Source organism: Ambystoma mexicanum, chromosome 2p, assembly GCF_040938575.1.
Source record: "Ambystoma mexicanum isolate Mex_15411 chromosome 2p, UKY_AmexF1_1, whole genome shotgun sequence".
NCBI classification, from domain to species: domain Eukaryota; kingdom Metazoa; phylum Chordata; class Amphibia; order Caudata; family Ambystomatidae; genus Ambystoma; species Ambystoma mexicanum.
Genome location: NC_090923.1, coordinates 254,623,220 through 254,644,997, shown reverse-complemented (window position 1 = coordinate 254,644,997; position 21,778 = coordinate 254,623,220).

Sequence of the window (21,778 nt, the reverse complement as noted above, 5' to 3'; positions counted from 1 at the left end):
ATGGGACAATCGCCAAGGACCAATATGCCCTTACGCAGTACTAGCGGCTACAAACAACATACCAACCAATAGGGTGGTCTAATGGCTCGTTGTTGGAGCAACCTTCCGATTATCAGAGCGACCATTTACTGCTTTTATCATAAACCAACAGCCTATCTACCGCAAAGGAACAACGTGTGGCTCCAAATAAACTTTTGCTGATCGACAGCAGAGACAATAGCAAATCGCTGAATATTCACTAAACATTTCATGTGAAATAAATGTACTTTACCAAATGTACAATCCTGCTGTTTACTTTTAAACCACAGTTTCATATTCCGAATTGTGGCGCACTGAGTTGTAAGCTGATCTAAAACCCTCTGTACCGCAAAGGAACATCGCGTGCCTCAATATGAACTTTTGCGGATCGACAACAAAGACAAATGCAAATTGTTGAATATTCTCTAAACATTTGATGTCAAATAAATGTACTTTACAACATTTACAATCTTGCTGTTTGCTTTTAAATCACTGTTTCATATTCCAAATTGTGGCGCGCTGTGTTGTGACATAATATGTGTTGTCTTCCGGGTTCTGTGTAAAGTCACTTAGGACTGCAGAGAACTGGGCGTGTTTGATTACGCACCCTGTAACGTCACAGAGAGAGGCGGGGAATATGAATGCTTTGATAATATCAGGCTTATGGGCGGGAGATTTGATTTAGTGTCGCAAAAGCAAGTCAGCCAGGTCAATAGCGCCAGTCATAGGATTATTACATAATGTCGGCGCACACCAGCCGGATTTATCGTTTCTTTAGTGGACAAAAAGTCGGTTGACGCCCCTAGGAAATTGTACTATTATCAGACAAAAGGAGTGGTCTTAAAACACTCTCACCCTGACAACGAACAATCCAAACAACGTTCTCAGAACACCCCCATTTTGTGTAATTGCAACCATTTCGGGACACTGCGAGTGTTCTTAGAACACATTCAACTAGACAGATTACAATACGGACAGCGTCCTGAGGACACCCCCAGTTTGTGTATTTACGAACAATTAAATACACCGCGAGTGTTCATAGCTCATTTTCACCTTCCTTGCGAACAAAAATGACACATACTCTGTCCTCTAAACACCCCACCATTTAGTTTATTTACAAAATGTCAGAACAGCCGTGTTCTCCGCGGACAAATCGAACGCAACAAAAACGTCTAGCACATAAAAAAACAAAACATTGAACCTATCTCATACTCCCCCACCCTCCCCAAACACTCTTACACACCAACACACGGCACTAAATACAAATTTTTATCCACGTTTCACTGCGCTGTACGCGGTCGACTGCGAATACAAGATGGTGAGCGCCACAGAAAATCTGACGTGCTCCACGCCCCTCGCCGTCCAATCAGCAAACACGTTGCATGTCCGCAGACATGACGCAAGGCCATGGGCCAATCGGGGTGCTGTCCGCGGAGCGAACAGGGAAGTCCGTCCGCGAAGCGAACACAGATATCAATTTTTTTGCCTTACATTTTGGTCATTTTTTAAAAAACTACTGGATATATTTACACCAAATTTACAAAAGCACGCTTTTGGGACCAGGCCGCCGCTCCTGCCGCAAATTTGGTGTAAATCCGTCCAGCGGTTCGGGCTGTAGCCCTGCGCAAAGTTTTTTCCCATTCAGTCTATGGGAAAAAAAAAGTTTTGGGGCCCCCCTATAACTTTTCCCCCCGTGGACGAATCCTCACCAAACTTTGCAAAAAATTCAGAGTGACCCAAATACTTTTTTTGCAAAGTTTGGTGAGGATCCGTCCAGGGAGAGCGAAGTTATAAGCCGCCCAAAAAGTACTCTTCCTATGGAAACAGCAGCTTAGCCATAATTACATGGCCACTACCGTATATATATATATATATACTGTATATATATATACATATGAGTGTGTATAGAATCTGGATATTCCACAACGCATTTTAGCAAAGTTGGAACAATGAATAAAAGGGCTGAAAGTGTGGCGCAGGTAAATAAAACAGATGACGGCAAAGAAAGACTCGGGAAGGCTTGCATCGCCCAGTGTGAAGAGTTGGGGCCACCAAGAACCTTGTTATCTATTTGAGAAGATACAATGAACATGAGAAGGGAGCCGAGCTCCTGTTGAGCTGTAATGTAAAAACACTAGAAGTGCCAGGTTTTATTCATTCAATAGTGTTAAACACAACAAAGGAGCTCAAAATGTGGTCTCCTGTCACATGCTCGGATGAAAATAGACTTGGGGTGAGCTACACTGAGACCAGAAGATAAGGCTATGCTCACACTCCCTTTTATTCTCAGGCACAGTGATCCTTCGCAAGGTGGAGTTCAAATGACTAATTGAATGGCAGACAGTAGGAATGATGATGGATGTTGGGCTAATTGGGTGGGGAAGCATGACCAAGTCAATCCCCCAGCACCTGTGGAACCAGCTTGCATGCTGCTAGCAAGTGGAATAATCCTGAAGAGCCCTATAGTTTTAAAGCCAATGAAACATTGTATATTAGTATGACACGGAAGATGACTTGCACTATGGGTGGGAATAGCTGTTATAGATGCAATCACAGTCTATTCTCCCATAAAGAGTACACTTAGATGTTCCATTTCAGCCATCACAAATCCCTGTAGGTTTTGCTTATTTTGCCACCTACTATGATGTCAGTGATGACACATTTTTGCTATAGAAATGTAATTCTTTATGAAATATGTTGAGCTGCACGGCGTCTGTTTTTGTCCGCTTTACTCCCTGTTTTAGACAATTGCAACTAAAACAATTGTGTTTGCCAACTTCCTTAGAGTCAGTCTGATTATTGATGTTAGAGTAAGATCTGCATCCCCATCCATCTCAGATACTGTTACTTCGTCTTAAAGGGTCTACATGTTCAACTCCACTGGTTAGACCATGGCAGGATGGGTGCCCCACGCTGTCGGTGTGCATAAAGGGCTCCCCCCACATCTCCACCATGAGCCAGCATGACACCCACAGCAGACCATGCTCTGATGGAAAATCGAATGGCGCATGGCCTTGTCTGGCTATGATGGTGCAGTGATTTCACTGCAGAACCCAGGTGGGCCAGCTATAACCACGTGTAGCACAGACAGAACCCATGCACACTGTCTACAGTAATACAGAGGTAGGTGACTAAGCTTTCTTGTTTTCTGTGTACCCAGGCTGGCAGAGTGGGAGGTCTGGGAAAAAAACCTCCAGTCTCCTTATGGACCTAACTGGAGATTCATTTGGAACTTGACGCCCATCTGGAGTTCCAGAGAAGTCCGGCAGTCTGGTAGTGCAATGCATTCCAATGGGCCTGGGCATGAGGTCTTTGGGCCCCTCTGGCAAAGAGCCAGCAGGCCCCTCTCGGGAGGGACCCAGCGGACCCATTTGCAAGCCAGGCACCCAACGGCCAGGGTGAGGAGGGCCAGCACTGGCACTTTGGTCAGGTTGCATTTGATCTTTTTTCCACCAGGGAGGGACGGGGACCCTGGCAGGGTGCTGGTCAGGCGGATGGTCAACCCACATTCAAGACTTTTGCCCAAGGGAGGAGACAGCAACCCTGGCCATCATGTAGCTCAGGGTAGGGCATTGGAAAGTTCTTCCAATGGGCCTGCTACGCAGACACAACCCCTGGCCTCCTGGAACAGACCAACCCCCTGTGTGTTGTCCAAGGAGGCAACATCCAGGTGGTTTGGTGAGGCAAGAGGGGATGCAGGGACCTAGGGAGGGCAGGGAACCACTAAATGCATTTGAGCTGTGTAGGGCCTGGGGCTCACCTCAGGCACACAGAGGGTGCCCCTGTAGACCATAGTTGTCAAGTTTCACAGTAACATGCAGGATTCATTGAGGCAGTCCTTGCTTTATTTTACAATTCATGCCTATGCGAGCAGGCAAGGACATTTAACAAACTATGCCCAGGCCTCTTCAGAGGGCATGGCTCTGAGGTGTCCTAGCCAGTGACCTGGCTGTCCTGTGGTGCTAGTGCAGCCATTGTGTGCCAGCCTCTGATGCAGTGTGACAGCCACATTACTCTGCAGTGTTCCTCACATGGGACCAAGACTTTTCTGGAGGGCACAGCTGAAAGGCATTGAGGGCAGGGCCTGGGACACCCATTTTTGCCGCTAGTAGGTAGACCACCGCTGTCAAGTTTCCTGCTGTATATGGGAGCCAGGTGAGTCCTTTGTGCATGTTGGTTCATGGCACTCAGGGGAGCACAGGGTATGTTTTCATTAGTGGCAGGGATGTGTTCACTGTGTTTGGTGTATTCCTGTGTAATGGCCTGGGGTGAGCATGTCCAGCAGCATGTGTGCTGAGGCAGAAATTAAATGATGGAGATGGGAGGCAGGAAAGTCATTGCTTGCAGTTGTTGCATGGCACTCAGGGGTCAACAGGGTACAGTGTCATTGGTGGAAATTGCGTATTCACTGTGTCGGACCACACATCCCTTATGGGTCCTGTTGGGGGACCAGGGCGCTAATTACGGGCCTGCCATTAGCAGGCCCGTAATTAGCGCCTTCCCCATTCCCATTGAGCCCTATGGGGGCTCAAATGGAAATGGGGAATGGCATTTGGAATGGGGATTTACCGGGCTAATAGTGCCATGGCTACCACCAAAGTCGTAATGAGTCCCCATGAGAGGCATGAGGAGGTCTTTTTGGAGCTTTTACGGAGCCCGTGGATTACCTTGAACTGGCTGAAACTTTAAAACTGGGCTGAGCTTCAACATCTCTGACTTTGGTTGCCGAATTTTGAAAACATATCTGGGGCTTACCTTAAAGCTTTTGCTACCTCTGTGTGCAATGAGTGAGAAAACTGGGCATGCTCAGTCGTTGTGCTGATTCAAGCAGGATCGAGAGACTGAGCCCTTGAAAGTTGCTGAGAGCCGTCCTTGGGATGATATCTCTGGGTGCTGGCAGCGCATCAAAGTTCTGAGCAGCACAGTGTGCAGGATCCTGTCAGCTGGAAGGTGGGGGCAGCTTCTGAGAGGAGCCCAGGATGCAGACTGACTGGACGGCTGTGTTCACCAGATGTACCTGTAAAGTACAGTGAGTATTAATATGGACAACATCAGCTGGGAATCTCTTGCAGGGGTAATCTGGCAAGGTGTCAAACTGACCCACAAGGCAAAACTCCATTTAATTCTAAGGTACCCAGGGATAAAGGTAGTTTCCTGAAAACAAATTGCTTATGGGGGTTATTCTGCTATGCAGGAAAGTCCATAATATCTAATCCCATGCTACTCAACTTAAACTAAGGTCAGGGGTAAGTGGAAATTGAATCTGCACCTGTCATGCATTTGGTTTCATAGCCATGTGCCGGGAAGGGTGTCTCCCAATCTCTTCCATAACTTAATAGTAAGTGGGGGTGGGGGCATATTTAAGGGTGAACTGGTTTCATGCCGTGTTACACACATTATTAATTAATGTCAGTTAGGGTTGTTGCAGAACCAAAAGAAAACTGTTGTTGTGGAATTGTATATTTTGTTTTTCCTTCTGTCCAACATCATGCACTGATAAAAAAACAATGTTTTGCTTGTTCTTACACATCACCAATCCGAAACTCTGAAATGTATGTCTTTTCTTGTTATGAAGTTTAAACTTTTTCATATAAGAGTAAAATGGTGATTTTTTTTGTTTGTTTCTAGAGTCTATTCAATGTATGGTATCCAAAGTTACAAGAATCTTGTGTTTGCCTGGTGCAGCACAAAGCCTTCTGGTGTATAGCCACATCACCTTTAATCTAACATAATTGTGGCAACAGATATGTTTCTAGAATTTATGTAACGCTGCATGCCACACGTCAGGCAGTCTAAGCTGGTGTTGGCACCTCCAAAGAAGTTCACTGCTACATGGCTGTAGACAGATGGAGCAGGCTGTCAAGGGGAAACGCTGACTAGGACATTTTTTATGAATACTCTTTTCTCTGTCTGCATAGCTTTTTTCATGGAGATGTGTTTTATGAGTTGTATAATTGCCAGTGAATTGAGTCGACACTCCATCTGTATTTTAGACACGCCAAGGGTGGGTAGAGCAGACCTCCCCAGCGTTGGTTCCTGCTTACATTATATGATGTGCTTTTCTACATCTCCTCTGTATTATTGGGTTTCTGAGAGCACAATTATTGGTATGGAGTAGGAGAAACAGTTAACAGGATGTAATGGAGTGTTGTGTGCTTTTGTGTCAGCAGCAAATCTACTGTTGTTTCCAATTGCTATGACTTTGTCAGTGGTTTGTGCACTTGATTTGATGTATATGGACACACACAGTTTGCCTCTCCCAGACACACTTCCTCAGAGTGTTGCTATCAGCAAGGTAGATTAACCCTAATCCATCACTGAATGACATCATGGATGTGGCTTCACTGTGTGTGCACCACAGGGGCTGCAATTCAGGAGAAGTATGTTTACACCACCTGATTGTGTGCCTCCTCTACCTGTGCCCTTTGGACTGCCAAGGGGATGGGTGGTGCCTGAAGGCAATGTCCTGCATCTCTACTGGTATGCCACATCGTGTGGCAGCATTGTGCAGGACACAACTGGCATCACAATGATCTGGAAAACCACTAGTGGGGCATATAGCAATATGCCACCCGAGTGGTCAAGAGAGTGGGGGAATGAATTTAGCACTCCAAATGTGCAATATACCTTAACCCATCTGGAGTGGCTGGATTCCGAATGGCGCGAGCAGGATCAGTTTGAGCAGAGAGGTACTCCCATTCAATTGTCGGGGGGAAATTCTGCCGGGGTCGGCCGGGCCGTCCGCAGACCTCCGGGCAGGGAGGCCCCAACTCCTCCCGTATATCCCAAAAGAGGTAGAGTATGAGACACATGCAAGAAGCAAGGTGACTCTGCTGTTTATTAGACAAAATGGCAGGGATGGGTCAAGGAGCGTACGCGTCCGTCCTGACACACACACAATCGCGGGGCTCGCAGGCCCTTTTTACCTTAGTATGACGCGCTACTTGCGTCACTTGGAAAGTTTTAGCAAAAACCTATCTCCACTCTGGATTGGTTACTCGAGTGGTAGGGTTAGTATAGCGCACATATAGAGAACGGTGTTATTGGCTGAGAGTTAGTCAGGTGGTATACCTGGGCTGTCCCTTCAATTTGATACATGAAAATTGTTACATGAAGACCTCTGAGGATTGGTCAATGTGAATGGCGTCAGTGATAAGAACCCCAAGTTCTAATTGGTCCGCTCGCGAGCCTCCCAGTCTGGGACTATCGCTGTTCCCAGCTCGCGGTGCACCTGTCATTTGCAACAATGTTTTAATATGGGTAGGTGTAAACAATGTGAGGATTTATTCATGTGTTGGGAGGTCGAATACTCCCACTGCTGCAGATGTCCAAATGAGTCTTTTAATTGTATCTGCCTGTGTCTCGAAACGTGGGATTCAGGCGTCTCCTTCCTCCTGGGCTTGGCATCTTGTCAGGTTTGACTTTGTCACGTGAGGTGGGACCGTGTTTGAGGCAAAATTCAACACAATTAATATTGTTTTTCCTACTGTGTGCCTGGTTTATCTTGCAGGTGCGACCTTGGCGTTGGCTTGCAGCGTGTGAGATTGCAACATCGTGCCCTTGGCGGTGTGCTTTCGCCGGGCTCATTTTGCAGGGTCAGCAACCCAGTTCTTGATCATTCAATGTTCATGGAGGCTTTTGCCTGCGGCCTACTTGGGCCTGGTGCATAGGTGGGACCGTTTGATGCAGAGCGCTTTAGGTTACGGTATCATATTGCTTTGTCCTCAGTATCGTGTCCCCGTTATATTCTTCATTATGGTACATGGCTCTTTAGAAGAAGCGTGAGCAAGCCTTTTTTATATAAGTTCATGATGCGTCTTGCGTTTCTGCATTTTGAAAGCCTATGTGGAAAATAATAAAGATGTACGTCCGTGAGTATGTCTGTCGCCTACGTCATAGCACTGAGTATATTCTTCGTGTAGATTGGTGCGGGAGTGTCCGGTGTGTATATTTGCACAGGTGTGCTGACCGTTGGCTAAGTCGTCATGGCATCTCTAACGACGTGTAGGTTTAGTCGAGTTGGTCTGTGCCGCAGGTGTCGGCATGGACAGGGCGGGCTGTTGGGCAGGTAGATGGGCACATCCGTATGTTCCTGTACCAGGGTATTTGGTCGTCCGGTAGATAGGCAAACTCCTCTCGTGGCGGGTGTCTGGGCCGTGATCCTCTAGGCCAAGCGCGAGAGGGGAAGGGCGGGAGCCTGTTCTTCCATTCTCCCACTTCAGTCCCCCCTCTGGTCGATTTGTCGACCACAAACATATCCTTTTCTTTATCTCCTCTTACTCTCCATATTTTAGTTATTCCTCCCAAATGTCCATAGTGGTTAACATGGTCTTCGAATGACCAATACATATATTCACATGTTCCTCCAGGAGTGCAGTATACCCATTTCCCTATGTAGCTCCTTGGGTTTCTTGGGTTTTCGAGTTTTACAGATGGTGGGTCCAGGTGGTTGGTGATGATCTGGTTGCGCAACTTCTCCCTCTCTTTTATTATTGTACCTGTGTTGGCCGTCATCTGTTGGCATCAAGAGGTGTATACCAACCATTTCGATCATCTCGTCTGTGGTGCGTGCCTTCCGGGCCTTCCAAAATCTTATTATGATCAGTGCAGCTCCAGCCAAGATAGTGCATCCAACTATAATCTTCAGTCCATCTGACAGCCAGGATGGCATCCATGACCATAATATTGAAAACCAGCTCTCATCCTTTTTCACACCTTTACTTTCATCCATCATTTTTGAGTGCATCTGGGCCAATTGTGACACAGCTTCCGTGAGGGTACCATTGTCAGCATCGTTAGCAGGAATGAATGTGCAGCATGATTGTCCTATCTTTGTGCAAACTGCACCTTCCATTGCTGTGAGGAGGTCCAGTACATATCTGTTCTGTAGTGCAACCATTCTTACTGCTCGCAATTCCTCTTTTATTGCATTGAATCCATTTACTGTAGAGTTGATTGTCATCATTAGTTCCCACCTAGTTATCTGGAGCCATTTTGCGTTTGCGTAAGCCTGCAGTCCAGGATGTATTATTGAGGAGAAGGACATAGCTGCTCTGCTGAATAGTCTGTGTTCCGGCGGTATTGAGGTCAGTGCTGTTTCCGACCTTCCCCACAGGTAATTTCCTGTCAGAGGTTCTCCTTGTCTTTTCCTTCTGTTGAGGACAGTGTCGTTGCCGTTGCGTCGGTTCTCTGATCCTTTTCGAGGCTGTGCAGATCTCTTCTTCCTTTTGTTTCCTTCATCCATCTTGGGGAAATTCGCCATGTTCACATGCTTCTGGGGTACCACTAGTGATGGTACATTAACGTGTACTATAGTGCATACACCATTCCACAAAGGGGGCAGTGTGTGATACGCCTTGTCTCCACAGGCCCAGTAATGGTCCATTACCACTGCTGTTCCTGCTCCCCCCTCAGGGAACTCCATCACGCTTTCACAGTTGGTGTTGTATCCTACATCCACCTCTCCTTTATGTTGGTAGCATACCTTAGGCGCAGTTAACGGCAATATTGTTATTGGGTCTTCATCCTTCTCCATCCACGTAAGCATGGGTACGTACTTGACCCAAGTCATCCACATCTGTGGTTATGTCCATCAATAGTTGAAATATTTTCTCTTGTTATCATGTTGCTGCCAACCACTCCTATGTCCCATTTGTTGTCCATGTACACCTTCCCTGTTATTATCATCAGTGGTCTTTCCCAACATCCGTTTTTACCAGGGACTTCAGCGGCATACCAATCACATGGTAGGTACTGCAGTGTTACCTTCTTTGTTTCTCCTTTTTCAGGACCACTTGTTATGTATCTGAATCCTTCAGCATGTAGACTGCTCTTGTGGTAACTCAAATAAGTCTTAAGGAAGTTGTTTTCATATGGATATGTATCTCGTGTTTTCCACACCAGATGCACAACTGTCCCTTGAAATCTTCCTTTCGTCTGGAACAGTGCCAGGTATATTATACATCGTGCTATTTTTCCATCTATCTCCGTAGCAACAAATGTTCGAGAAGCGCTCATGGCGTATGGGATCAATGAGCAAACGTAGCAGCTGTCTTCTGTTGTCTGCTTGCCTATTTTGGTCATGTGTTGGTACCACATGTTGTTAGAGACGTGTGCTGAATCTTGTACATAGTTGTCAATGCCTTTATTATCTGAGTATGTGCTGCGTTTGACTCTATTTTCCTGGTGTGGGGTTTTACTAGTACCACCTGACGTAACACCTGTTGCAGCTGGGGGTGGGGGTATGTTAGGTTTGGGTACAGCAATAATATCAATAGCATAGCTGTACTGCCATACAGAGGCAGCCAAGAACCCGGTGATAATTAAAATCCCTATCAATTTTATTACAAATGCTAATTTCACCGGCATTTTGCTCTTACCTTGCTGCAGTCCGGCAGCTTATTTTTGCGACGTTACAGTTGCCCGCCTGAAAATTCTTAATATGCTAGTTATTAAGGTTAGTTTTTGTTATTAAGCTCTCCCTATCAAGTATTCATTCAGTGCCCAGGCGAAGAGCTGTTCCCACGCCAATCTAAGCGACCTATCTCTTAGGGCAGGCAAGTATGGTTGGAGGTGGGGCATTGAATGTTCTATGGCCAAGAGGAATGCTGTGTAGTAGACACGTACCCTCCTTCCTTTCAGGTACGTTGGCCGTTTTATTTCATATACAAATTGGTGTGACAATTCTTCCAGGTAATTATCGTCTGAGGGTACCATCTACTCCTGGGCAGTGAATTAGTTAGTTATCTACTTTTTTAACAGTACAATAATACGCTTTACCTGCATGTGCGAGAGAAAAGAAAGAGAACATTCAGGTGTTTACATGTGTATATGTGCAAAAACAATGTCCTTCAGTTCAGTTATTACTACAGTGGGTAGGGGTCAATGGGCAGAGGGTTTGGGGCTCAGGCTGGCGGGAGTCTCTTTTACCCTTTTATCGTGTAACCATGGGGTGGGCGGTATGGGGATCACCCCTTTCTTTTCTAATAGTTGTCTCTGGGGAATCTGGGGGGTGGCAGGGTATGGGGACACTTAGGCTGTTAGTTGTGGGAAAAGTCTCTTCCTCCGTTGGTGACGCTGTTGTTGTTCTTCCTGTGGCCCTGTCGGTGGCGCTGGGGCGGGTCTGGAGTTTGTAGATCTTTATGTCGTGTAGGTGGTTCCAAGCACGTTTGTCCTGTAACTTTACTGCTCTCGTTGATACCTCTTCTACCAGATGGGGGCCAGTGAATCGTGGACTGTTCCACTTTCTGTTGAAATTGCGAAGTAGTACGTGGTCACCTTTAGCAACTTTGCACAGTCTTTCCTTTTCCAATTCTTTATCCACGTCTTCTTGTTGGTCGCTGTTAGACCCGCCCCGCATGCGCTCGAGCTGTTGAGAGACAAACACTACACTAGTAATCAAAGAAGACACATATTGGTACATTTCATCACCAAGAACACTCGCAGTGCTCTCGTGGCCAGTAAATGCTCTTGATGTTGGCGTTAGGGGAAGGCGCATTTGACGTCCGGTAACCACCTCGTGAGGGGTGAGGTGGTGGTCGGACCCTGGTCTATTCCTTAGCTCAAATAGGGCTAATGGAAGGCAATATAACCAACTCTTCTTTGTTGTTTGCTGTATCTTTGCAATTGCCTCCTTTAATAGGCCGTTCAGGCGTTCACATAAACCGTTGGCCTGTGGGTGGTATGCACATGCAAATGTATGCTTGATGTTCAGCAAGGATGTAATGTGCTGGAACATTTCGTTTGCGAAATGTGGGCCATTGTCTGACCTTAATACCTCACACACTCCCCACCTAGGGAAGACCTCCCTCACTAGGAATTTAGCTGCTCTAAATGCATCTGGGTGTGAACAGGGCCCTGCTTCAATCCACCTCGAGAATGGGCATACTACTACAATCATATACCTATTTTCTTGACATACGTTGATCATATCAACATAGTCAATATGGAGATGTCGGAACGGTCCCTCTGGCCGGGGTATAGTACCTCTTATCACCTTCAGAGTGTGGCCGGCCGTAAACTGTTGGCATGGGAGACAGTTGCTGATAAAATTTGACACATGAGAATTTAACTCGGGGCAGAACCAGTCTTCCCTAATTCGTGCTGCAATTACTTCCTTACCTGTGTGGGCTGGGTAATGTAGTTGGCTCAGGGCGGTGTTCAAAAGTGCCAATGGTATTACAACCTTTCCAGTGTCACCCTGGCGCCATAGTGCGTCCGTTGGTGACATTGTGCATCCTCTTTTTACCCATATTTCTTTTTCGGCCATTGGTGCAGCCGCTTGTAGCTCCATAATCTGTGTGGCTGGGAGATGGGTGTACCCTTCTCTTATCAACATCTCCTTAGCCATTCCCCTCCCTCTCCCTCTCTGTGACTCTGGGGGGTTCCATATCTCATCAAAGTAGGCAGCATACTTCGCATGTGCGTCTGCTGCTGCATTCCCTTTTGAGATGTGATCTTCGCCATTGGTGTGTGCGGTGCATTTCACTAAAGCTAATTCTTGGGGGTCATTTATTGCTTCAATTAGTTCAGCCAATAGGAGGGCATGTTGCACTGGAGTGCCATCAGCTCTCCTAAACCCTCTTCTTCTCCATTTCGACAGCCCTGAGTGGACAGTGGATGTAACATACGCGCTGTCGGAGTATATGGTCACTCGTTTGTCAAAGCTTTCCTTCAACGCCAAGATCAGTGCAACTAATTCCGCTGCTTGAGCGGAGTAATGCTGTGGTAATTGTACACATTTCATGGCCACACACACCGGTACTTCCATCATTTTTACCATTGCTGCCCCAGTCCTCCTTACACCATCCCTTTGGTCGATAGTTGATGACCCACCAATGAACAAGAGCTCACCTCCCTCTAGCGCGTTTTCTTCAACCTTTCTAGTACATGAGTACATGTCAGTTATTTGCGTACAGTCGTGGGCATAATCTCCCATCTCAATTACTTCTGCTAGGAACCTTGCAGGGTTGACTGTGCTACATCTAACAATTGATAGTTCAGCTCTGGATAAGATGATCTCATAACCTGATGCCCTTTGCGTGGTTAGGGTGGACTTAGGTTTATTCAATATGGCAAATAGTGCATGTTCCACAAACAGTGTAGTTGGGCACCCCATGGTTATTGCTGATGCTTTCTCTACCGCAAAAGCAGCTGCGGCGAGACCTTGTTCGCAAGGGAAATGACCTAGCATCACAGGATCTAAGTGGCCGCTGTAGAATGCTACTGGCTTGTAGCCCATGCTTGTTTTTTGGGCCAACACTGCTTTCATTACTGCTGAGTCGCAATGTGAAAATATAAAAAATTGTCGCTCATAGTCTGGGGATGCCAGTACCGGAGCAGTTGATATCGCATCTTTCAACTCATCAAAAGCCTCTTTCATTTCCATTGTCCACCTCAGCTTTTTCTACTTTTATTAGCTTCCTTTAACGCCTCAAGCAGGGGCCCTATGTATGAACTGTAATCAAATACCCATGCTCTACAGTAGTTGCATAGACCCAGGAACTGCTGCAGTTCCCTCACTGTTTGAGGCACTGGTGTGTTTGAAATGGCCTGTGCTCTTTGTGGTGCAATCTTTCTTCCATGTTGAGATATGAGCTGACCAATGTAAAGTACCTGTTCTTGACAGTACTGTAACTATTCCATGTCTACCTTGTAACCTTTCTCCTCCAATATTGTCAACATCTTTAATGAGTCCTCTCTGCATGTTCTTTCGTTTGTACTGCAAATTATTATATCATCGACATACTGCAACACTGTGCTTTCCACTTCAATGTTACCCAAATCCATCTGTATTACTCTGTTGAAAATTGAGGGTGATTCGCAATACCCTTGTGGCAGTCTGGTGTGTTTCCACTTTGTGTTTCTGTAAGTGAAGCTTGTCAGATCTTGTGAGTCTGGGTGCAATGGTATTGAGAAGAATGCATTTTTAAGGTCAATCACTGTAAATCGTGATACTTCTGCTGGAATGCCACACAATATTGTGGCCAGGTTTGCTGCTATGGGATACTCTGCTTCTACTATGTTGTTCAAGGGCCTGAGATCCTGTATGAAGCGCCAAGAACCCCCTTTAGCCTTGCGCACTGGGTATACAGCCGTGTTACATGGTGATTCTGAGGGGACCAATATGCCATTATTTATAAGGGCCGTTATGGTTTCATATATGCCCTCATCTGCCTCTTTTGATAGTGGGTACTGTTTCACTCTGGGGAGTATTGCACCTTTTTTCAATGTTATCCTTACTCCCCCTATACTTTTTATGCACCCCACGTCATAGGGGCTAGTAGTCCACAGTGATGTGGGTACCTTTGTCATATCCTCCTTAAAGAAGGGGACTGGGGTGCATGCGGGTGCCTCAAGCGCCATTGCAACTTTCTGTGCTACTTGTTTGTACGCCACTCTTAGCCATATTTCCACACTCATCATAAACACCATTTCACCTTCCTCCTTTTCATCTGAGAACAGCTCCTCATCTGACACCTGGGTGAGTCTACATCCTTCCGCTAGTGCTATCACTGCCCTCCATGCCCTTCCTTCTCTGTCTTGGGCATGTACAGCAATGTAATCAGCTGTTGCTATAATGCTCTCAATGTCCACTGGAACCACCTTTCCTTCTGGCTCATTGACTGGTGTTTCTGGTCTGAACAGATAGGCTGCTGGCCTCCTCCACATTTTTCCCTCTATCCCTGGCATCCATGCAAATTCCATGTCTGTCCTGTACTGGAAGAGCTCGCCATCTACTGGCTCCGCCCTAATCGCTGTTTGTCCGCAGTATGCTTGCATAATCTGTCGTGCCGTGAGCATGTTAATCCCTGAAGTGGAGCAAATTATGCCATCCTCAGTAAATGAGATCGTCATATTCAACCTGTTCATTATGTCTCTCCCCAGTATATTTACTGGTGAGGCACTATAATATAGAAGTGGGACTGACAGGTCATAATCTCCTATAGATAAGGGAATGTTATCAGTAAAAGGAACCAACCCTTTAGCCCCAGAGAATCCTTGGGTGTTCATGGCTTCGCCTGACATCTTAAATTTACCCTCCCTTATGCAAGACCGGGTCGCCCCGGTGTCAACAAGGAATGATAACTTTTTGTCACCTATCGTTACCTCTATGCGTGGTTCCTCCGCACTATTAGGTGTTACTGACAGGATGGGACACACCAAGGCCGTCTGTGGGCTGTCCGATTGAGGGTACAACGATTGACCATTTCTTGTGTAAGGGTTGTGTCCCAGCACCGTCACCCTACCCAGTTGTGTTTGTTGTACTTGGGGTTGTTGTGTTATCGCTACCTGTTGTTGTGTCAGTGGCTGTTGTTGTGTTATTAGTTGTTGCTGTTCATTTCCCTGTTGCAACGTCTGCTGTTGCTGTATGCCCTGCTGTTCCTGTGTGGGCCTTGGTTGTCCCTGTTCACTCCATGATGGTGTTCCTGGTCTTACTCTACACGTGCGTGACATGTGCCCTAATAGTCCACAACTCCAACACACCGGTGGTTCCCTACTCTGCCATGGAAAGCTCCCTGTGTTGTCCTGGTATACTGGTTGCCCTGTGGGATAGGAACTTCTAAGTCCTCCTACCTGCTGTTGGGTATTATATCCGTATCCTCTCCCTCTCATAATTCCTCCTCTCCCCCTGTTGTAATTATAATACCCAGCTCCTGGCATTGGGTATCCTCCTCCCATGTTGGTCGTGTATGGTTGTAGTGGCGGCACCTGTTGTGTTATAGTCTGTGAAGGTGGTATTTGGGAGGGATCTTGTGCAGCCACTACTTGTGTGGGGCTTTGGGTCTTTGTTGTAGGCATAGTTACTAGTGCCCCTTCCATTGTGTATTTAGTAAGCTTTTTCTGTACTAGTTTAGCCTCTTCCGTTTTCCTGTCCTCTTCCTTTTGTTTCATCTTTCCTTGCCATGTCCTGCAATGATGCACTATAGTCAGTTGTATTTCTGGCCATGCTTTTGCTTCCATTCCCACTACTTTCTTCAGTTGTTTCTGAACTCCTTCCGGGAGCCCTTGTACTAGTATATGATAAAATATTGCGGGTGTTTTGTCCCATTGTTCTCTAGTTTCCATGCGCCACTTCTCTTGGATTTCCTGGATATAATCAACAGGATCTTCGTTCTCACGCATCTTGCGGGTGGTAATTGCTCCTATGTCTGATGTGTCTGGGTACTGTACCCTCAGTGCCTGCCATAGTGCATGTCTGCAGTTTGCGAATGGTGCCCCATCATGCGATGTGTTTGTTATTGTTACCCCAGGGAATCCCGCTTTCTTCCAAATGTCATCCGCTGCATCCCCTAATATCGATATTAGAAGGCCCTTCACATCTCCTACTGCCAGTTTCTGTCCTGCGGTGTGTTTTTCCATTTCATATATCCACTTACCCGCACCTCCACTTAATGATGGGTTCCTGCAGTTTATATTTTCTTTGTCTGTATGCTTCCGAGGGACATACTGTGGCCTAACCCCTCCCCTCTCCAGAAGTGGCATTAAGTTATGTCTCGTTTTACCCTTTGTGTTCCATAAAATCGAGTCCTCACACCCTTCTTCTTCTTCCCTTTCTTCTACATCATCAATTTCATCCGTATTTCCCCTGCTCGTAACTCTTTCTTCTCCATTTTTCCCCTTCTTCCATCATTTCCTGTATTTAATGTGGGCATGTGTATTCGCCTTTCCTGCCTGCGTCTAGGGAGGTCCCTAAGCCGACATGCATAGGGTGTTAGTTCGTCTGTGAAGGGCGCAAGTTTTATTGTGCGTAACGAGCGTGAGGTGGTTGAGCATGTAGGGTACGATGGGAGAGGGCGTGATGGGGACGGTGCGGCCTCATGTGTCTGTCTTTCCGCTATTCCTTGCTCATCCTCCTCACTTCTCTCCAGCTCATCCTTTCTCCTACGGATCCATGGTGAGTCTGTGTTGGTCCGGGTGATGTATAGTTTATCTAGGCTTTCCCTTTCACTGTTTCTTCCTTCCTTCTCCACTCCTTCTTCTTCCTCACTACAAAAGTCAGTCATAAACGGCACCCCCACTCGGTCTTTTTCCCCTTTATTGTTACTGTTTGTAAGTCTATTAGGTCCAGTTTTCCTTTTTCTCCTTTATCAACCGCTCCCCTTTGCGCTGATGTTGTTGCTACTTCTGTGTCTTTATATACATCCCCCCATACTTCACTCTCTCTTCTCCTATCTTCTCTTTCTCCTTCATTTCTCTCCTCCGTCTCCCTACCATTTTCCTCCCTTTTCCTTTTTAATTCCTCCATTACTTCACTACTCATCTGTTCCAATATTCTTTCATCCTATTTCTTCCTTTCCCATTTCACCCTTTCCCTTTCCAATATGCTCTCTATATATCTTCGTATTTCTTAGTCGTTTCTGATAGTAATCTCCTCTTCCACATTGCCATTTCTTTTTCTTTCTCTTCTTCTTCCCTTTTCTTTTCTCGCAGCACTGCTCTTGATACCCTTTCTGCTGCTGCTTTTACCCTTTCAGCTTCTCTCCTTTGCTCGTCAGTTCGTTCCCTTATTTTTTTCCAATTCGTTCTTACCTTCTTTCCTTTTCCTCGCTCTCTCTCTTTCCTCCCTCTCGAGCTGTTTGATCAATTCATTCTGCTCATCCCTTAATTCTGCTAGTCGTTCCTCCAAAATCTCTTCCTTTTGCCGTAACAGCTCTTCCCCTCTCATTCCACTCTCCCTGGTATTATCCTCGTCTGTTTTCCTTACTACCTCCTTCTCTTCCCCTGTTAATGAACCTCGTAATTTTAATAGTATCTGTGCAGCTACCCACTCATCATTTCCTATCTCCACAGTTTGTTCTTCTCCAGTCCTCCCCTCCCCTGCTGGCATCTTCCTATGAGCCACATATGGTGGAGGGCTGTATGCCGGGTTCGAGTACCCCTCAGCCGCCCTTAACTGACCTCTTTCTATTTCTCCTAACTCCCTTAAGGGGTACAACCCCCCTCCCTCTGTTTTCACTCCCTTTGCTAGGGGTATATCGTTGCTCGGTTCCTTTTTTATTTCATTTGATGTATTATTCTTTTCTCCTCCCTCTTGTCCGTTCCCCGTGTTCTTTGGGTCTTCACTCCCCTTTTTCCCATCCTCTCCTTCCTCCTTAATCTCTTTTTCTTCCGGTATTTCCCCCACAGTGAACATTCCATTTGGTCCTGGTCGGGACCCTTGGAACATCCTCCATAAGTTAAACACCTCCACGTGGTTTGCCAACTTCTTCCCCTTGTATGTATTATGCAGATGGTTTAGTAGTGAATGTTGGGCATATGGGTCGAAGCTACCATTAGGCGGCCACGGTGTTATCATTTTGTTGTCCGTCCCCTGGGTCCATTCTATGCTATACTTAATCAGTTTCTCCCTATGGGGTGACAGTGTTGTACATATGTGTTGTAGTGGGGTAGTGAGGGTGTTCCCCCACCCTCCCGATCCTGTCCCGTATGACATAGTAGCGCTCCACTTGTTACCCTTCCCCTATTTGGTAGCGGTTATCTCACTAGCAATTTACAATATGCAGCCTTATATCGTTACCTGGCCCCGTAAGTTTGGGGACTTGCGATAGTCCGCTAAGGAAAATTATAAAAATATAGTATTTACATTTGTATATTTTCTTCTGTCTTTCTTCCTTTACAAGACACCCTTACGGCCCCCTGCGGCCGAGGCGCACGTAGCCCCCTGCGGCTGCGTACCCCTTATGACGTTCTTATACAGTCGTCCTATTTTCACTTGCTCCTCCTCCTTCTTCTACACTTGCCGTGGCCGGCGTTCTCCGTACGCAGCCACGTCCCCCGTTTCACCTTTCCCCGATCAACTCATTACCGTTTATTTCCGTTTCCACTCCCTTACCACAGTTCTCTTCCCCACCACTCTCAGAAAGAAAGATGCCTTGTGCTCGGGATATCCTATGAAAGCCCTACTGGTGACGTCACCAATCTCTTCGAGCTACTGGTAAGTTCTTCATATATTCTTTAAGTTCAAAATACACTTGCAATCTACCCCCGTTAACCTCACAGCTGTCTTCCTGTCACACCTGGAACAAGGTAATCAATAATATAATCGGACTGCGCACGCTGCGTCGCCTCGCGTGTGATACGCCCCTCGACAGGAGGGCTTAACCAGCCAATTATCTTCCGTATTAGGCAACTAACTAGCTACCGCCTACAGGGAAACGTCATCTACCTATCGAGTTTCTTGCTCGAACAATAGGGATCCTCATCTACTCATTGATCAATAAATGCCAAATCGTAGGAAACCACTCACACACACACACCCTTACACGTAGTCGCGACCTAGGGCAATCAGTGTCTACGAGCGGCTGCACGTGATGTTTTCGTGCTCCGCCCCCCCCTTCGCGTAACGTAGCCGACTACTCTCACACTCGTTCGGCTACCATTCATTCCATTGCCAACACTAAATTGTCAAACCTTCGCCGTGCACCTGTGCAACACCTCCCACCTCCCGTATTTAATTCCTCCCCCCTCCCTCACAATTTCACATTGCTTGTTGTGCGTGGCATGCTCACCAAGTTCTCTTGATGCGGGGCCGCTCGACTGCGTGCACCCCTCCAAGCGGCTCGCCACCTCCCCTCGTCTGGACCACGTCTGGACACTCGCCAACCGCGGGCGGGATACTTCTCAACCGGCTCCCGAGGGCCAATATCCGGATTGCGCTGTCCGGTCTTCTCGCAGCTCCGCGATGGTCCTGTAGTCCTCAGAAGGGGGCAACGGCAGAGGGGGCCACGCCGCCGGGCCTCCTCGCAACGCGATTACCTGGAAAAAGTAAAAATAAAAAAGCAGATCTTAAACAGATCTCAGCAGTGCCTCCAACTTGTCGGGGGGAAATTCTGCCGGGGTCGGCCGGGCCGTCCGCAGACCTCCAAGCAGGGAGGCCCCAACTCCTCCCGTATATCCCAAAAGAGATAGAGTATGAGACACACGCAAGAAGCAAGGTGACTCTGCTGTTTATTAGACAAAACGGCAGGGATGGGTCAAGGAGCGTATGCGTCCGTCCTGACACACACACAATCGCGGGGCTCGCAGGCCCTTTTTACCTTAGTATGACGCGCTACTTGCGTCACTTGGAAAGTTTTAGCAAAAACCTATCTCCACTCTGGATTGGTTACTCGAGTGGTAGGGTTAGTATAGCGCACATCTAGAGAACAGTGTTATTGGCTGAGAGTTAGTCAGATGGTATACCTGGGCTGTCCCTTCAATTTGATACATGAAAATTGTTACATGAAGACCTCTGAGGATTGGTCAATGTGAATGGCGTCAGTGATAAGAACCCCAAGTTCGAATTGGTCCGCTCGCGAGCCTCCCAGTCTGGGACTATCGCTGTTCCCAGCTCGCGGTGCACCTGTCATTTGCAACAATGTTTTAATATGTGTAGGTGTAAACAATGTGAGGATTTATTCATGTGTTGGGAGGTCGAATACTCCCACTGCTGCAGATGTCCAAATGAGTCTTTTAATTGTATCTGCCTGTGTCTCGAAACGTGGGATTCAGGCGTCTCCTTCCTCCTGGGCTTGGCATCTTGTCAGGTTTGACTTTGTCACGTGAGGTGGGACCGTGTTTGAGGCAAAATTCAACACAATTAATATTGTTTTTCCTACTGTGTGCCTGGTTTATCTTGCAGGTGCGACCTTGGCGTTGGCTTGCAACGTGTGAGATTGCAACATCGTGCCCTTGGCGGTGTGCTTTCGCCGGGCTCATTTTGCAGGGTCAGCAACCCAGTTCTTGCTCATTCAATGTTCATGGAGGCTTTTGCCTGCGGCCTACTTGGGCCTGGTGCATAGGTGGGACCGTTTGATGCAGAGCGCTTTAGGTTACGGTATCATATTGCTTTGTCCTCAGTATCGTGTCCCCGTTATATTCTTCATTATGGTACATGGCTCTTTAGAAGAAGCGTGAGCAAGCCTTTTTTATATAAGTTCATGATGCGTCTTGCGTTTCTGCATTTTGAAAGCCTATGTGGAAAATAATAAAGATGTACGTCCGTGAGTATGTCTGTCGCCTACGTCATAGCACTGAGTATATTCTTCATGTAGATTGGTGCGGGAGTGTCCGGTGTGTATATTTGCACAGGTGTGCTGACCGTTGGCTAAGTCGTCATGGCATCTCTAACGACGTGTAGGTTTAGTCGAGTTGGTCTGTGCCACAGGTGTCGGCATGGACAGGGCGGGCTGTTGGGCAGGTAGATGGGCACATCCGTATGTTCCTGTACCAGGGTATTTGGTCGTCCGGTAGATAGGCAAACTCCTCTCGTGGCGGGTGTCTGGGCCGTGATCCTCTAGGCCAAGCGCGAGAGGGGAAGGGCGGGAGCCTGTTCTTCCATTCTCCCACTTCACAATAGTGGAAATGGTTGTTGTTAGCATTGATTGTCATAGGATGTTGTTCTGTGTGACATATAACTGCTTGTATGTGCAGGATTTCAGGGGCAACCTGGGGTTAGTGGTGGAAGTCAGTGGGGGTATTGGGAGGGGTCAGCACTTCATGGGGCCACCTTGGGGAATGGGTGGAGGTGAGTGGGGTAGTGGATATGTGAGGACTTCAGGGGTAGCCTGGAGAATGGCAAAAGGCGACTGAGGGTAGTGGGAGGTAAGAGGACTTGAGGGGCAGTCTGGGGTAGTGGATCAAAATGAGTGGGGTTAATGAGAGGTGTCAGGACTCAAGGCAGCTACCTATGGCTGGTGGTGGAGTTGAGTGGTGGTAGTGTGAGGTGTAAGACTTGAGGGGGTAGCCTGGGGCTGGTGGCAGAGGTGAGCCGAGGTAG